A 19,708-nucleotide genomic window follows, 5' to 3' on the forward strand; every position below is an offset into this window, starting at 1 on the left:
GTCATCCCAGTCGCCAATCCTGTAGTGGTACAGTTGGACCTATGTTGTTCTTTACTCATAAACTATGTTTTCCATGTATTGTTATTATCATTAACTCATGATAGAGCTTGACATGCCACAACACTACCAGCAGTGTTGGTGGATAGACATCTAAAATTGAAAATTTGAATTTATCAGATTAAAAAAGATATAATAGGCAATTAATGCAGTTAATTGGCTGGAATGTTATGGCCATGAAGACAGATCCAAGAAGCCAACAAAAGATCTGGCTTGAACCCAGTCCACTGTGTCAATTCCATCACACACACACACATCCATCCATCCATTCCTTTACTTAATCTCTTAATCTCAAATCTTCTCTCAATCTGCCTGTTCAGATACCCTGACTTTTAAACACGGAGTACCGCAAGGCTCAATTTTAAGCCCGCTACTTTTTAACTTGTACATGAGTCCGCTCGCAAAAGTAGTAGAAGAGACTGGATTGCTGATGTTCTCCTACGCTGACGATTCTCAGCTTCTCTTCTCTTTTTCCTCCGCGGGAAGCGATAATCCCTCTACCTTAAAACTATGATTGGAAAAGATTGCAGGGTGGATGCAAGAACATTTCCTCAAATTAAACGGTGATAAAACCGAGTTAATTGTCCTGGGGAAAAATAAAGAACTTTGGGGGCCCCAACATTGGCCATCAGAAATGGGTACCCCCCCGATTCCAACCACACAGGCTCGTAATCTGGGCTTCATTGTCGATGACTCGTTGAATATGCACCAGCAAGCTGTGAAAACCTCGGCCACTTGTTTCGCAATTCTAAAATGGCTAAAAAAAATCTGCTGGATGCTACCAGAACACACCAAAAAAACGGTCATCAATGCCTTAATAACATCCAGGCTTGATTACGGCAATGTGTTATATCTGGGGGTAAAAAAGGCAACAATCCGCAGACTGCAAACAGTGCAGAACGCAGCGGCGAGACTGTTATGGAAAATCCCCATTTTTTCATCCACCTCCAAATACATCCGAGAGCTGCATTGGTTGAGAATAGAGAACCGGATCAAATTTAAATCCCTATGCTTCATGCACAAGATCTCCAATAAAAAAGCCCCTAAGTACTTACAAAATCTAGTCCGCCCTTACCTCCCTTCTCGGGCTTTGAGATCGACAACAGCCCACAATTTTGTTATCCCTAAAATAAAACTATCACGAATGGGTGGAAAATCCTTTGCTTTCCTTGGCCCCTCACTGTGGAATACTATGCCACATGCACTGCGCTCTGAGCAAGCTATATGAAATTCAAGAAGGCCTTAAAAACTTGGCTATTCAACATCTAAATTGCCGGTCCTGTCATTTACTACTGAATCATAGCACCGGGAAACCCTTTGTTGGGTAGCTGTTGCGCTATATAAGCTAAATAAATAAAATAAATAAATAATCTCTCACCTTTGTCTACCAAGGGCCAAATTACCTAAGTGTCCTGGGCGCAACAGGTGTTTGTGCCAGCTTTGCGTGTCCCTGGAGCACATTGGTATTAATGAAGAAGCTGCAGACGCTTGTGCATCTCCTTCTGTAATACCAATAGTGCCTCCAAACACAACGTGCCAGCACTATCATCAGGACGATACAAAAGGGGATGATGGACGGAGCGTTTGAACAAATCAAATACTCACCCCCAGTCAACTGATCTGGGTTTAATCCATTACCATTCTTTAGTTCACTCAGCCACCCCAGTTCAGACATGGCTATATGCAAATCAGTCTGACCCTGTGCCTTGTGGGAACAGTCCAGCCCGAACTGCCAAGCCATGTCTTCCCTGGACCGGAAACAAGCATCCTGGGACCGGTTTCTGATTCATAATCCTCATCGGCCAGGCTATCTTGAATCCAGTGGCCAAGTGAACAAGGGACTCACGTCTGAGCATACCCTGCCACACTTAGGGCGAACAAAGCGATACAAAAGGGGATGATGGACGGAGCGTTTGAACAAATCAAACACTCACCCTCAGTCAACTGATCTGGGTTTAATCCATCACTATTCTTTAGTTCACTCAGCCACCCCAGTTCAGACATGGCTATATGCAAATCAGTCTGACACTGTGCCTTGTGGGAACAGTCCAGCCCGAACTGCCAAGCCATGTCTTCCCTGGACCGGAAACAAGCATCCTGGGACCGGTTTCGGATTCATAATCCTCATCAGCCAGGCTATCTTGAATCCAGTGGCCAAGTGAACAAGGGACTCACGTCTGAGCATACCCTGCCACACTTAGGGCGAACAAAGCGATACAAAAGGGGATGATGGACGGAGCGTTTGAACAAATCAAACACTCACCCCCAGTCAACTGATCCGGGTTTAATCCATCACCATTCTTTAGTTCACTCAGCCACCCCAGTTCAGACATGGCTATATGCAAATCAGTCTGACCCTGTGCCTTGTGGGAACAGTCCAGCCCGAACTGCCAAGCCATGTCTTCCCTAGACCGGAAACAAGCATCCTGGGACCGGTTTCGGATTCATAATCCTCATCAGCCAGGCTATCTTGAATCCTGATAGCCAGAAACCGGTCCTTGGATGCTTGATTCCGGTCTGGGAAAGACATGGCTTGGTAGTTCGGACTGAACTGTTCCCATGAGGCACAGGGTCAGAGCTGATTTGCATATAGCCAGTGTCTAACCCAGGGTGGTGTGGAGTGAAAAAAAACGATGGATTGAGGCCCAGATCATTGTACTGGGGTGAATGTATGACATTGTTCTACATTCTGTCCATCAACTGTGTTTTTTGCAATTATCACCCCGAGTGGGCTGGGTATGCTCAGACGTGAGTCCCAGGCTCTCCACACCACTGGAGTCAAGCTATCCAGGCTGATGAAGGCTGATAGCCAGAAACCGGTCCTTGGATGCTTGATTCCGGTCTGGGAAAGACATGGCTTGGTAGTTCGGACTGGACTGTTCCCATGAGGCACAGGGTCAGAGCTGATTTGCATATAGCCAGTGTCTAACCCAGGGTGGTGTGGAGTGCAAAAAAATGATGGATTTAGGCCCAGATCCTTCTACTGGGGTGAATGTATGACATTGTTCTACATTCTGTCCATCAACTGTGTTTTTTGCAATTATCACCCCGAGTGGGCTGGGTATGCTCAGACGTGAGTCTCAGGCTCTCCACACCACTGGAGTCAAGCTATCCAGGCTGATGAAGGCTGATAGCCAGAAACCGGTCCTTGGATGCTTGATTCCGGTCTGGGAAAGACATGGCTTGGTAGTTCGGACTGGACTGTTCCCATGAGGCACAGGGTCAGAGCTGATTTGCATGTAGCCAGTGTCTAACCCAGGGTGGTGTGGAGTGCAAAAAAACGATGGATTTAGGCCCAGATCCTTGTACTGGGGTGAATGTATGACATTGTTCTACATTCTGTCCATCAACTGTGTTTTTTGCAATTAGCACTATCATCAGAGCACGTTCCCTCATATGCATGGGTGTGTGGATCCATGCAAATGTGGGAATCCCTTTGCCTCTGCACCTGCGATTTATTACAGACATGGGAGCAAAGGCAAAGAAGCTATCAGGAGGCACACTGACAGTGCACCACCTAAAAAGTGGCACACAGTCAGTGTGCCCCCTTATAGCTGCCTTCTGGAAGGAGCAAAAGGGATTCCATAGATCCCCCAGACATGCCCTTGCCACCTGTACTGTAAACACAGAACAGCTTCAAAGCAGAAGCTTCATTTTTCACATGAATGTGCTGCACCCAGGGTAGCACGAGTTTTCCAATATGGCACATTTTCCTTCATTGGGCAAGGTGCAACTTTTAAAAGGTCCCCCTGGTGCAATCAAGGAAAATGTGCCGTATGTATAATACTGCCCCAGGTTGGAGACAGAACAGGCCCATGAAGTTTTCCACCCCCACTGTAGCTGCTAAAGATTGGGGATCACAATGTCCCAGCATCCATCCTTCAACTCTTACATCCATTCATCCTTTTGCTCAATCTATCCAACCTTTCAGTCCATCCACCCTTTCACCCCACCCAGTAATCCATCAGTCCACCCTTTCACTCAGCTATCCATACTTTCACTCACTCATCCATACATTCTTATTCTCAACATCATCCACACTTTCACTCATCCATTCATCCATCAATTGACCCTCTCTTTCACTCCTCCATCCGTTATTTAACTCCTCCATCCATACATCTATCATTTCACTCATTCATCCATCAACCTATACATCCACCCTTTCACTCACCCATTTTCACCCTTTAACTCACACACCCATCCATCCATCCTTTCACTAACATACCCAACTTTCATGTCATTTATGAGCTTTTGTCTGCCAAGTTGCAGACAGAAGAAGCCCATCAAGAACCGCACCACTGCTGTAGCTGCTAAAGGGGGGAGGGGGTGGTGTTCATGACGCCCCTGCGTTGATTGATTGCTTGATTGCTATTGGCATGTTTTTATAATATGTTGGAAAAAGTATATCTCAAATTCTTATTCACTTATGCAGCTTTGATTTGCTAATGTGACAAATGGCTTGCCATTGTTTTGGTTCAATTAGGTGATGTATTTGTATTTCTTCCAAGTTCTGCTCCTCCAATCACCACTCCTGTCACTATCTGTCAAAATAATGGTAACTCAAAAAAATGTACACTCATGTTAAAAATGTGCATTTATGACATTGATGAAAGACAAACCCTACCCAAAATGTGTTTTTCCAATTAAATTGCTTGATGTTGCAAAAATGTTTCAGACTTTTTCTCTCTCACACAAGCTTTGACTGCCATTTGGGAAAAAGGAGTTGTTTGTGTGTATTAGTGAATGTTAAAAGAATAATTCTCAGCTTTTAGTTCTCTCTCACAGCTCTACCCACCTTATGTCAGAAAAAGCTACTCAATATTAATGGGTTTGATAGAGCAAGATTTCGCATCGCGACTTGCTCGAGTCAAGAACCTCGAAAATCTATTATAATCTCGTAACTTCAATTGTTTGTTTTACTAATTTTATGTATTTTTAATGTGCGTAGGTATCATAGCGAAGCTTGCCTATGTGTTCTACTAATACGATTAATCCTTGTCCCTAAAATGGCCGCTGCTTGCCTTTTCGTTCCTGCGCATGCGTGAGGCATAGTCAGCTGACATGACGCAGTCAGAATTCGAGAGGGAAAAGGTGCGCATGCGTAATAGCAATAACGTGCTGAAGGTTTGTGCTGCTGCTCCTGTGATGTTATTCGTTGCACTTATTCACTAATGCATAGTATATTTTTATAATGATGAAACTAAAGTACGAACTTATAACATGTAAAACATTCATTTATTTCTATGTATTAATTTGTTTTCGCTTACTTTTCATGTATCCTCGGCACTGAGGGGTGATGGGGCTGGGGAGTCCATCTTGGAGGGTACTTCTGCGCAGAATCAATCGATGGTGCGGTGGCATTGAAACCAAGCCAAAGAAGGTTGATGCCAGAGCCTGCCTGGGAACATGCACCTTCACCCAGCAAGAGCATCTAGATTGTATTATATTGTAACACATTGTATTCTTTTGCATTGTATTCCCTGCGACTTCTCGTGGGAACCCCAATCTTGCTAGGCGGCACCTTAGCATGCAAAATAGGCCTTAGAATAGTCTGTTCTGATTGGTGTGTTAACAAAATCCTACCTTAGGACCAATCGAAATTTGGGGATTCTGACACTTTGCAACATTGGGGGGTGGTACCCTGTCCCAAAACAGTATATCTAGCCTAGGTTTAGCTAGAGAAATTGTCCAACTTGTCTGAATAGCTGACCTGTCACTGACCCAACGCACTCAATAGGTGACTTGATACAGAGCGCTGCGGAGCACTCTGTCCGAAATTGACCATAGACTAAGGTTTTACTAAACCTTAAAAGTGCTGGCGGAGCACTTTGCTGGGAGTTCGCTGACCCAATCGGGGTCCTGACTGATAGCTGCAGAGAGGGTGGAGCACAGGCGTTGCTTCCGAACTGCGGGTGCTGGTCGTGTCCTGGTGGTCCTGTCCTGATCCTAATCTGAGGGTTTCCTGTCCTGTCCTGGGTGTCCATTCTGCACCTGCTGTCCATTAAGGGGTATCCTTCCTTGAGGGTTTCCTGTCCTTAACTGACCTGTGGCCAGGGTTTGGTTTTTCACACCAGTCTAGTAAATATCGCTCTGAATCTCCTGAAGGTGCACCTTTCTATTTTTCTGTCTTTGCTTCAATAAAGACATATCTTTGCATATGATAAGTTTTTCCATGCTTTTGCAACTCATTGCATCTCATGAAACGTATGCATTTATTTTCATAGCGTGTTCCTATGTTGCCCTTCCTTTTACAAATCATTTTTCCTCCATTTGCAGTTTATAACTTGTTTGATGTGTTCTATACATTTTCTCACTAAACTGAATGAAGAGATTTTCTGAAGTTATAGCGTGTCCTATTTTTTACGTTAACCGAACTGTTTAGATTTCAAGGTTTTCCCATTTCATAGCATAAATGATTCTTGCCCTAGTTATTTTTTCATCACCCATGTCCACTCTTACATGGTTAGTTTACTAGCTTAGCAGGTTCCCAGTCGCATTTCTTGTGAAACCAAATGTTTTGTTATCTTGCTTACTGTAAGTTGGATTTTATACACTGATGAATTTTAGATAAACCTTTCAAAACTTCTAGTTGTCCGTGATCATTTCATGAGAATTAAAGTCATTTATTGAAGTGTATATTATTTGCTGCCTTTCCTTTTACAGCTAGCTCCCTGATCCATTGTGGTCATAGGTACCCGTAACAGTGGATGGTAAGTCGGGTACACTAGAAAATAGAAAAGGAACTCACAATTATTGGTAGTAGATTGTGACGTCATCCGATCAATGTATCTGGTGATTTGAAATATATGGGCCCGAAGCCGGAAGTGGCGAAATTATTGGTTGGGTGACCCGCGATCTTTAGCAGTAATTTTCTGGTAGCAGAGTTATGGTTAGGGAATAGTTAAAGGTGAGGCAGGACTAGTTAGTCTAGCTAAGTCGGAATCTGCTAGTATATTGATGCTGCTACAAAAGTAGGCACTTCAGGAGATCTGATCAATCACTTGAAATGTTTGCTTTGAAAAATTATGAAATGTTTTAAATAGTTTTTCTTATTATTGTACTGATATATGTGTTAACCCATTCGTTCGTAATTGTTAAATGTTTTGTTGAGAATCCCCGGGGAATTGAATAGCGAGTGGTGAATAGAATCCATTCGTGTTGAGGTCACCTACTCTAAGGAAAGTTGGTGCAGGTTAGGCAGAACTGAAAGCACTAACTAGGGTTTTTCCGAATGCATGTTTAAATAAATGTTAGTAACGAGGTTCATTGGCAAAATTCCTATTGTGGCGTAACCTAGTAAGGGTCACATCGGAAGAGTAGCAGGTTCATCGGAGCTTGGCTGAAAGCAAAGGGGCTCGCTGGGGAAACCTTAGTCTCGAATATATCCCGGTAAAGTGGATGAGTCTAGGGGAGTAACAGGTTCTCCGATGCTAGAGTGAAGGGTAGGCAGAGAAGATCTATCCGTAGCGAGTGAAAAGTAAATGGAAGTAGTTTACTTGCAGTGAAAAATTTCTTTCTATCTAGACACTTGAGCACGGTGGCGAATGTGTAATTGTTGTAAAATAACCAAGCACTAAGCACTTTAGAAAGTAAGAAAGTTTCCGTTACCTTGTGAAGGAGGGAGTCAGTCGCGAAGCCGCTCTGACGTCACTCCGTGCCGCGCTGGGATTGGTAGACGCAGCGGGCTGGTAGCGGAGCTGGAATTATAAAGGAGGGGTGAGCGCCGAAGCGTGAGAACTGTCTCGCGAAAGGGCCGCGCACCCATTGGTCAAAAATATTTGAACTCGTGCATTTATTGGCCGCACGAAAATAAAAGACACATTCGGATTGGGAGTGACTTGTAAACAAAGCCGCTTGCAGAAATCGTATGTGGCACACGTATACTCCGGAGACTAGACCCGATCCAAGATACCTAGGCTTTGGAAGAGATCAGTGGAAGACTAATAGATACGACATTATGTATGGAAACAAGCGAAAGTTGTCCCTTGTAAATAAAGTAAAGAATTACTTCAAAAAAGACAAGCCAATTAAAACTAGAGAAGGTGTTGTAATTCCACCACCAAATACTCCCGCATCTTTCATGATGTTCGATAAAGGGTACAATACCTGTGTATGGTTGGAAAATTGGGCGGAATACACGAAAGATGACGGAGTATTGGCGTTTCCGTTAGTCGGAACATTTTTTTTTTTTTTTTTTGAAACCTTTATTGAAATATGCGTATCAGTACAAGCGCAGGCCTACAACCACAAGGGCCGGCCGCAAAAGCAGGAGAGCCAAAAAGGAGCGACAGCAATGTGCATGGCAAACTGAATACAGTATAGACGTGAATAAAGTCGCTACACAGTAGGCGCCAGGATAAGAAAGGTTCCATTTTATGATTTATAGAGGAGGCAGCAGCCATATCTACCAGTGCGTCATGCAACATAGACAGAAAAAGGAGGGGGGGGACGGGAGGGATATAGCCCCCCACGCAATCAGGTAACCATAGTAGGGCAAAGCCCAAAGACATCCTATGCCCATCAAAGGGGCAAAAATCAAGGATAAATCACAGCAAACAATTGAATAGGACGCCACATAGACAGCCCACCCGCCCCGAAAAAGGAGAAAGTGCAGACACATGCGAAACGAAGGAGAAAGAAAAAGGGACATAGCCCACCCCCTAGAAAGGAAACAAAAAGGGACCATAGAACAAAACAAGCTAAAATAACAAACACCCGCCCCACCCTACATCACTGTAATGGCTATGGCCTACCCCACTAAACAGCGTGCCTGTCGCCCCAGAATCACCCGAAAGATAGAAGAAAAGAGAAAAAGAGAAATAACGGAGAAAGAAAAGGAGAAAAGAGGGAAGGAAAAAAAAAAAAAAAGGAAGGAATGAGGAGAGGAGCCGGCGACCGAAGTACCGAACACCTCCCCACCAGCAACAAAAGAACAATAATCGAGGTCAAGGCGTATACTGAGAAAAGCCTACACAGAGGATGGAGACAAAAACTGTACAAATAATGAGGGCCGGAGATGCCAGCGACAAAACGAAAGTCCCGCAGGCACCCGGGCACGATCACCCCTGTCCACTTCTATGAAGAGCAGAACCGCCATGCCCCGGCATGGCCAAGAAACAGTACGATATATTGGGCTCATACCAGTCAGGGAAAGCAAGTGGAATCTTCGCGGAACACCGTCCCGGCCACCAAGAAGCAACCAGGAGAACTCGGCAGCAGTCAGAATGCAAAAGTACACAAAATATCCACGTGGTCAAGCACAGAATCCGGGCCGTCCAGCACGAAGCAAAGAAATCAGGATGTAGGAAACACTGCAGCATCGGCATCAAGTCCACTTGGTCCCATAGAAGCGAACACCCATCTGGAGAGCCCAGCACCGCAGCTGGAGGAGACTCAAGAAAATCAACTCGGGGAGACGACACCGCATCACAAAATGGCGGTGCAACCATGGCGGCGATCCGCAACTCCAAGTCCCGGCATTGCAAGGACAGGTCGATCCGTAGAGCAGCCAGGGCAAGCAAGACAGCACTCCGTGCAGGGGCCGCCCAAAGCAAACGAGGGCCGGGGAGAGCAAATGCAGCAACGGCCCTGTCTCCAGGAGGAGGATACTCTGAGGGGCCATCCGCCATCTTGAGCACATCGCCCGCCGCCCTTGTCTCGTCCACCTCCAAGTCCACCATGAGTGCCAGAGGCCACAGGACACACCGCCGATCCGCTGCGGACGGCGCTCGGCGGAGAAAGGAGAGTCACCAGAAGAACGGGCGAGCTCCCCACAACTCTCGGGGAGCCCCGCACCGGATCCCAGGCGGGACAATCAACAGGAGTGGGCGTCTCACCCGAGGGGTGCCGGACAACGCGGCTTCTCTCTCCGGTCCGGCAGGAAATTGGGCATGTGGGGTGGCCCACTATCGGGGGTGGGTCCGCTCCAGTGTCTCCGGCCCGCGGCTCTCAGGCTCCCACCATCGGGTCTCTCCACCGGTTCCGGACCGCCGGCACTCCGAACACCTCCGGGCAGACACTGCAATCGATGCCCCGCCATCAGGGCCGGGAAGGCCGGCAAGACGACAAGGGCAGAACGCAGAGACCACTGCACGCCGGAGCCCCGGAAACAGACGGTAAGTGAAGGCTCTTCCTTGGTAATCAAATTCGAAACGCCCCGTACAGGATTGAAGACAGGATAGGTGGCGGGGAGGAAGGGATCACGGAGCGAGGCGTTTATGCGACCGTTCCGATCGCCATCTTGGCTCCTCCCTAGACGGAACATTTAACAGCAGAATTCTATTCAATTTGAGAACCCAAATGAATGATTTACATCCCAGACCTAGATTAACGCAGTACGAAGCACTAGAGGAATGGGAAATCGAGGCTTTCGAGAGGGACAAGCCCCGAATGGATAAAGGGTTAACTAAGTTTTACCCAAAATTAAAGCAGGAAGCCCGAGCCAAAAAGATGAAACAGTGGAGACAGAATATGATTGTTGAGGGACTGTTTCCCATGATGCCAGCAGAAGATCCTCCTGGGGAGGGGAAAAGGACAGAGAAATCCAAACACTGGGGGCCCCTCGGAGAATCAGATGACGAATTATTAGATGACATATGCATGAGAAGTCCGCCTCCTTATAATGAAGGACACCGACCTTCAAGTGCAGGGGATATTCCCCGGAGACCTCTACAAAGGGAAGAGGTCAGGTCCGCAAGTGTAGGAGGGGGTTATCTAATTCCTCCTTATACTGAGAATCTAGGACCCGTAGAAACCAAAAGTATTTACCCCAGGAGACCCGTTGGTGGGGAGACGGGATATTCATGTGAAGGAGACTTTTTTCCTCGTCCCCCCCACGGCGGTGAGGTGAGATCCTTAAGTTCAGGAATGCCGTATTTACAGCCACAGGAGGAGGAAGAGCTGAGGATTCTAGGCACAGGAAGTTTGTTCCCAAGACCTAATTATGGCGGAGGATCAAGTGAAACACATCCCACTGCCCCGAGTCATGCTCCCACTCTAACCCCACAGGTGTTACATGACAAATCTTTGGACAGGTTATTAGAAGAGAAAGAGCGAGAAGCGCTAGCAAAGCAGAGAGCTGAGATAATACAGAAAATGTCACAGCTAAATACAAGTCCTGAAGCTTTGACGATCCCAGTAACTATCGGACCGGTGGTTCCGTTGTACGGGGACCGTCAAGGGAGTCCGAAAACTCCAGTAATTACTCCTGTCATTGCACCGACCAGACCAGAACCCTTAATTGTAGATGACCAGACAAGTGAGTGCGAGTCGGAGGTCTCGCTGCTAGATCTGCCCGTTAGAAATGCCGGAAAAAGGATACAGAAAAGACATAATCCTTTTAATGCGAGGGAAATTCAAATGGAATCGACCTCGGGTACTAAGAGTGTCACATTGGTGACTCCTGAAGAAATCGAAAGATGGAGTCAAGAATTTGAAAAACAAGCGTCCCCAACGAAACCTTTAGATCTCTACAAGCTGAGAATAGAAATAGAGGAATTGATGGCAGGAAACGTAGGATTAGACAGATTAAATACCTACTCTGAAGACGAAATGCTGTTTATCTGCAAGAGTCTCACCCGAAATACTCGAGTACTTCATGAAAAACTGACAGACACTGCTGCTAGCATGGGAATAGATATTTCAAAATCGAAACCTCTGCAGAAACCATATAGGGCAGGTTTCTCAGACAAGGATTTGGAAAACTTGAATGTTTCAGGGAAGAAAGCACAGGTCAAAGAACTATTGACAGAATTACAAAGATGGGGAGATGTGGAAAGATGGAAAGCCAGATGGACCAAGAAAAAGGATGAGGCCAGGTCTAGGCAGGCATCTCCCGAATTTGTTCTAAAGGAAGCTGACAAACCAGAACAGTTATGCCCTATGCGCGAAGTACCAGGTGGAAAATATGTACACGTTCCATGGTCCAGACAGGATATTGTATCCTTTACTAATGATTTTCCGAAATTACGAGAAAAGCCCGTGGATTGGTATAGGCAGGTAGAAAGATTCGTAAAGGTGCAAAAATGCCTGTGGAAGGACCTGGATGGGTTCTTCGACATAGTGGTCCCTGTAGATCTGTGGACCGAATGTAAAATAGCCATAGCTTGGCCTAGTGAGGAATACGCGAGAGATGAAAAAACAGGAGAACCATCGAAGGAAGTAATGAGAAAATATGATCAGGTAATTCAGCATTTGAAATCAAATGTGCCCGCAAAGGAAACTGATTGGACCAAGATAGATAGAACCACGCAAGAAAGAGACGAGACAGTGCATTCCTTTTATGAAAGGCTGTTGCAGGTGTTCAAAACATACAGTGGTATAGATAACATCGAGATGAAGGATATGACACACTTCATTTACAGGTTTGTAAACGGTTTAAGGCCCGAAATCTGTCAATGGATAAAGGATAATAAAATCTGTTGGCATACTAAAAAGATAGATGAGGTCCTACGATACGCAAAGTACTGTGAGGACGAGATGGCAGAAAAGAAAAAGGCTCTCAAGGAGAAGGTTATGTGGGCTCAAGTAAAGCTCGCAGAACAGCAGGAAAAGCAGTTAAACAAGATGAACAAAACTATCCCGAACCAAAGCACTGGGGGTGGGGGTGGAGGAAAGCCCAGAGCGAAAATGAGTAGAGAGGAAGCTAAGAAGAAATTTCCTTGCCATCAGTGCGGGGAAATTGGACACTGGAGAGACGAGTGTCCCTATTTACGAGATGATAATGCCCAAACACCTGATTTAATTCCACAGACGCAGAATGAAAAACAAAGAAAGACCCAGCAGCAGGTAAAAACGATCCAAGTGCCCAGAGCGCCAAAACCTATTTTTAAAGGAAAATCACCACAGGGTGATGACGTAGAAATCTGGGGAGGCAATGAAAATAGAAATACAGCAACTTCGCAGTATTTACTGAATGACACTTTCTTCTGTGACGACCAGTATTGACGGGGCCTGAGAGGGGAGGACGAGGAGTGCGTACTTGGCGCCTCCTTGCCGGTGGACCAGTCGGGACCATACATTGAAGGAAAGGTTGATGGAAATGATGTCACCTTTCTGTTGGACACTGGTGCTACCTGTTCTACTGTAAGAACAGTGGACGTTCCAAACCTACCCCTCTCGGGAGAAGCCATCCAAGTAGTGGGTGTATCTAATCAACTGATTAGTACACCTGTTACCGAGCCCATGGAGATCTCAATTGGAAATTTCAAACAAATGCACAGATTTGTTGTCTGTGATACCAGTCCGGTAAACTTACTGGGACGTGATTTGCTGTGCAAAATGAATTGTACCATCTTTTGCACACCAAAGGGCGTCGAAATTCAAACTCCAGACGAAGACGGTATCTACAAGCTAATGTTAATTAGACCTGACTCAGAAATAAAACGACTGACTATACAGGACTTACCTGAAGAACTCCAGCAGACAGTGAAGCCAGAAGTATGGGACTTTACAGCAAAGGATGTGGGATTAATGAAAAACGTAGACCCCATACAAATAGCCATGAGAGAAAATGCAGTATACCCCAATACCAAGCCTTACAGAATGAGTGCAGAAGTAAGAGCAGGTGTTGCCATTGAAATACAGAAATTGCTAGAAGCAAACATCATACAGGAAGTAATGAGTAGCCCATGCAACTCACCCATTATGGGCATCAAAAAGCCTAATGGCAAGTACAGAGTAGTTCAGGACCTAAGAAAGGTAAACAAGATAGTGGTTCCTTGCTGCCCTATTGTCCCGAACCCAGCAGTAATTCTGTATCAGATCCCCTGGGATGCTGAATGGTTCACTGTGATAGACCTATGTCATGCATTCTTTTCGATTCCATTGCATCCAGACAGCAAATTTCTTTTCTCATTTGCTTTCAACAGTCACGTGTATGTCTGGAATAGGGTCCCCCAGGGGTACACAGAGAGCCCATCTATCTTTAATCAGATCTTGAAAAAATGTCTTGAAACTTAAGTCTTACCTGGAAAGTCAGTTTTGGTCCAGTACATTGATGACCTATTGGTGGCGTCCAAAAGTCATAGGGACTGCGTGGTTGACACCATTGCCCTACTAAATCACCTGAGTGAAAAGGGACATAAAGTGGCCCCTGAAAAATTACAGTTCTGTTCGAAATCAGGGAAATATCTGGGACACCAGATAGAAAAAAGCATCAGAAAAGTTACCTCAGAGAGAGTCAGAATATTTCAAAATATGCAGTTACCCCGTACTCAGAAAGAAATCAGAATGTTCCTCGGAGTTGTAGGTTACTGCAGGCAATGGATTGTGGGATTCGCAGTCCTTGCAAAGCCCTTGATTCAGATGACAAAGAAAGGAGCGAAAGACCCAGTGGAATGGAATGACGAGAGCTTGACAGCTTTCGAAATTGTCTGTGTACAGCTCCTGCTCTAGGGATGCCTGATTACTCCAAGGAGTTTGGCCTATTCTGTGACACTCGTGACAATTGTGCATTGTCAGTCCTGACTCAGGAACATGGCACGACCAGAAGGCCTGTGGCATATTTCTCTGCCACATTGGATCCAGTCAGAAAAGGGGGTGGTGATGAACAGAGTGTCTGAATTAAGCAGACCACTCTTACCCAGTCCAAAGATCAGGGCTTGATCCATCACCGTTATTTATCTCACTGCCCCATCCCAGCTCAGAACCTGGCTATATGCAAATTAGTCTGTCCCTGGCCCAGTGCATCATGGGAACAGAGCAGACCAAACTACCAAGCCAATTCTTCACCAGAAAGGAGACAAGCTACCGGGGACCGGTTTCTGGCATTTCAGCCTCTTCGGCCCAGCTTGCTTGAATCCTGATGGAGCAGTGAGAAAGGGACTCATGTCTGAGTATACCCTGCCACACCTATAGTGGCCAAAAACGATTCAGAAAAGGGGGTGGTGATGAACAGAGTGTCTGAATTAAGCAGACCACTCTTACCCAGTCCAAAGATCAGGGCTTGATCCATCACCGTTATTTATCTCACTGCCCCATCCCAGCTCAGAACCTGGCTGTATGCAAATTAGTCTGTCCCTGGCCCAGTGCATCATGGGAACAGGGCAGACCAAACTACCAAGCCAATTCTTCACCAGAAAGGAGACAAGCTACCGGGGACCGGTTTCTGGCATTTCAGCCTCTTCGGCCCGGCTTGCTTGAATCCTGATGGAGCAGTGAGAAAGGGACTCATGTCTGAGTACACCCTGCCACACCTATAGTGGCCAAAAACGATTCAGAAAAGGGGGTGATGATGAACAGAGTGTCTGAATTAAGCAGACCACTCTTACCCAGTCCAAAGATCAGGGCTTGATCCATCACCATTATTTATCTCACTGCCCCATCCCAGCTCAGAACCTGGCTATATGCAAATTAGTCTGTCCCTGGCCCAGTGCATCATGGGAACAGGGCAGACCAAACTACCAAGCCAATTCTTCACCAGAAAGGAGACAAGCTACCGGGGACCGGTTTCTGGCATTTCAGCCTCCTCGGCCCGGCTTGCTTGAATCCTGATGGAGCAGTGAGAAAGGGACTCATGTCTGAGTATACCCTGCCACACCTATAGTGGCCAAAAACGATTCAGAAAAGGGGGTGGTGATGAACAGAGTGTCTGAATTAAGCAGACCACTCTTACCCAGTCCAAAGATCAGGGCTTGATCCATCACCGTTATTTATCTCACTGCCCCATCCCAGCTCAGAACCTGGCTATATGCAAATTAGTCTGTCCCTGGCCCAGTGCATCATGGGAACAGGGCAGACCAAACTACCAAGCCAATTCTTCACCAGAAAGGAGACAAGCTACCGGGGACCGGTTTCTGGCATTTCAGCCTCTTCGGCCCGGCTTGCTTGAATCCTGATGGAGCAGTGAGAAAGGGACTCATGTCTGAGTACACCCTGCCACACCTATAGTGGCCAAAAACGATTCAGAAAAGGGGGTGGTGATGAACAGAGTGTCTGAATTAAGCAGACCACTCTTACCCAGTCCAAAGATCAGGGCTTGATCCATCACCGTTATTTATCTCACTGCCCCATCCCAGCTCAGAACCTGGCTATATGCAAATTAGTCTGTCCCTGGCCCAGTGCATCATGGGAACAGGGCAGACCAAACTACCAAGCCAATTCTTCACCAGAAAGGAGACAAGCTACCGGGGACCGGTTTCTGGCATTTCAGCCTCTTCGGCCCGGCTTGCTTGAATCCTGATGGAGCAGTGAGAAAGGGACTCATGTCTGAGTATACCCTGCCACACCTATAGTGGCCAAAAACGATTCAGAAAAGGGGGTGGTGATGAACAGAGTGTCTGAATTAAGCAGACCACTCTTACCCAGTCCAAAGATCAGGGCTTGATCCATCACCGTTATTTATCTCACTGCCCCATCCCAGCTCAGAACCTGGCTATATGCAAATTAGTATGTCCCTGGCCCAGTGCATCATGGGAACAGGGCAGACCAAACTACCAAGCCAATTCTTCACCAGAAAGGAGACAAGCTACCGGGGACCGGTTTCTGGCATTTCAGCCTCTTCGGCCCGGCTTGCTTGAATCCTGATGGAGCAGTGAGAAAGGGACTCATGTCTGAGTATACCCTGCCACACCTATAGTGGCCAAAAACGATTCAGAAAAGGGGGTGGTGATGAACAGAGTGTCTGAATTAAGCAGACCACTCTTACCCAGTCCAAAGATCAGGGCTTGATCCATCACCGTTATTTATCTCACTGCCCCATCCCAGCTCAGAACCTGGCTATATGCAAATTAGTTTGTCCCTGGCCCAGTGCATCATGGGAACAGGGCAGACCAAACTACCAAGCCAATTCTTCACCAGAAAGGAGACAAGCTACCGGGGACCGGTTTCTGGCATTTCAGCCTCTTCGGCCCGGCTTGCTTGAAACCTGATGGAGCAGTGAGAAAGGGACTCATGTCTGAGTATACCCTGCCACACCTATAGTGGCCAAAAACGATTCAGAAAAGGGGGTGGTGATGAACAGAGTGTCTGAATTAAGCAGACCACTCTTACCCAGTCCAAAGATCAGGGCTTGATCCATCACCGTTATTTATCTCACTGCCCCATCCCAGCTCAGAACCTGGCTATATGCAAATTAGTCTGTCCCTGGCCCAGTGCAACATGGGAACAGGGCAGACCAAACTACCAAGCCAATTCTTCACCAGAAAGGAGACAAGCTACCGGGGACCGGTTTCTGGCATTTCGGCCTCTTCGGCCCGGCTTGCTTGAATCCTGATGGAGCAGTGAGAAAGGGACTCATGTCTGAGTATACCCTGCCACACCTATAGTGGCCAAAAACGATTCAGAAAAGGGGGTGGTGATGAACAGAGTGTCTGAATTAAGCAGACCACTCTTACCCAGTCCAAAGATCAGGGCTTGATCCATCACCGTTATTTATCTCACTGCCCCATCCCAGCTCAGAACCTGGCTATATGCAAATTAGTCTGTCCCTGGCCCAGTGCAGTGTTGTAAATAATTTTGTCCACCCTAAGCGTGGAAGGGTATACTCAGATGTGAGTCCCTTGCTCATTGCACCATCAGGATTCAAGCAAGCCGGGCCGAAGACGCCTGAAATGGCAGAAACCGGTCCCCGGAAGCTTGTTTCCTTCCCAGTGTAAGAATTGGCTTTTGTAGTCTGGTCTGCCCTGTTCCCATGATGCACTGGGCCAGGGACAGACTAATTTGCATACAGCCAGGTTCTGAAACTGGGATGGTGCAATGAGCTAAAAAACGGTGTTGGATCTAGCCCTGATCTCTTGACTGGGTGAGAGTACTCTGCTTAATTCAGAGACTCTGTCCATCACCACCCCTTGTTGTAAATAACATTGGATCCAGTGGCTGCTGGATTACCTGGATGTCTGAAAGCAGTAGCTGCAACATGCACCAGTTTAGAACAAAGTGAGTCCATTATCATGGGACATCCTGTAACTGTGTATGTTCCACATGCAGTTGTGATTCTATTGACCCGAACCAAAACTCAGTATCTCACCCCTAGTCGGCTGACTAAATATGAGAGGATTCTCATGGGTGCTGCAAACATTGTCATCACCAGATGCAATATTTTAAACCCCGCCACTCTACTCCCTGAATCAATGGTAATGGAAGGTAAGGGAGATGATGAGCATGACTGTATTGATCTGACAGAGTTCAGTACTAAACTTCGCCCAGACATTAAAGAAACTCCTTTGCCTGTGCATGATGAAGAATGGTTTGTGGATGGTTCGTGCCTGAGGCATGAACTGGGAGGCCTAAGTGCTGCCTATGCTGTGGTCACTTTAAACAAAATTGAAGAAGCAGCTTATTTATTTGGAGTAAAGTCTGCACAAGTAGCTGAATTGATCGCTCTGATTAGAGCTTGCAAATTGGGAAAAGACAAGAGAATAACAGTGTATACTGACAGCCAGTACTGTTATGGGGTGGTGCATGACTTTGGCCAGTTATGGCTACAAAGAGAATTCCTGACTTCATCAGGTACCCCCATACGAAATGGAAAAGTGGTTCAAGACCTTTTAGAGGCAATCCAATTACCAAAGGAATTGGCAGTGGTCAAATGTGTTGCTCATAAGAAGGGCCTTGACCCTGTATCTTTGGGAAACGATTTTGCTGATCGGGTGGCAAAACAATGCGCCATGGAGCAGATGCGAATAAATCCGAAGCGGGGTGGGGCTGGAAACAGCTGCCAACTTAGGATGTTTGAAGAAGTGCCTACATGGGATGAAGTGAGAGAATGGCAGCATGTGACGCCCTGGGAAGAGAAAGAGAAGTGGAAAGAACAAGGTTGTAGACCGAGACGTGAGGATGGTGTCATTGTGGGCCCGAATGGTATGCCTGTGTTACCCAGACAACTACTTGCCCCAATGGCCAGACTGATACATGAAGGATCACACATTGGTAGGGATGCCATGGTTCTGGTATTTCAACAGACTTGGTACAACAAGAAGTTCAGGAAGGTAGCAGAGTCCCTTTGCCAGAGGTGCTTGACATGTCAGCAGTTCAACGCTGGCAAGAAAACAGTAGTTGAGCTTGGGAAAATTGGGAGATCAGGGGGTCCCTTTGTGAGAATACAAATTGACTTCATTACCATGCCCCGTTGTGAGGGAAAGAGATATGTCCTTGTCATTGTCTGCCTGTTTTCAAAATGGGTGGAAGCCTACCCAACCTCCCAATGTGATGCCATATCAGTAGCTAAGATGTTGCTGAGAGAGCTAGTACCGAAGTTCGGGGTTCCAGTCTTTATTGTCTCAGATAGAGGCGGACATTTTCAGAATGAAATCTTGGCTCAGCTCTGCAAAGCATTTGGGATCACACAAAAGCTGCACTGTGCATATCATCCAGAGGCTTCTGGAGTGGTAGAACAAATAAATGGCACCATAAAGAATAGATTGGCAAAAATATGTGATTCCACTAGCATGAACTGGATAGCTGCCTTGCCTCTTGTTCTGATGGGACTCAGAAGCATTCCAGATCGGAGAACAGGCCTGAGCCCCCATGAGATCTTGATGGGAAGAGTGATGAGACAAGCATGGGTACCAGGATACAAACTGTTAAGCATTTCTGATGATTTGGTACTTGAATACTGCAAGCAACAGGGTGACCAAGTGCGTTCTATCTCTCGCCAGATTGGGGCAGACGCCGTCGCCAACCCGACAACACCGGTTCACAAATTGGTTCCTGG

Source organism: Lissotriton helveticus, chromosome 8, assembly GCF_964261635.1.
Source record: "Lissotriton helveticus chromosome 8, aLisHel1.1, whole genome shotgun sequence".
NCBI classification, from domain to species: domain Eukaryota; kingdom Metazoa; phylum Chordata; class Amphibia; order Caudata; family Salamandridae; genus Lissotriton; species Lissotriton helveticus.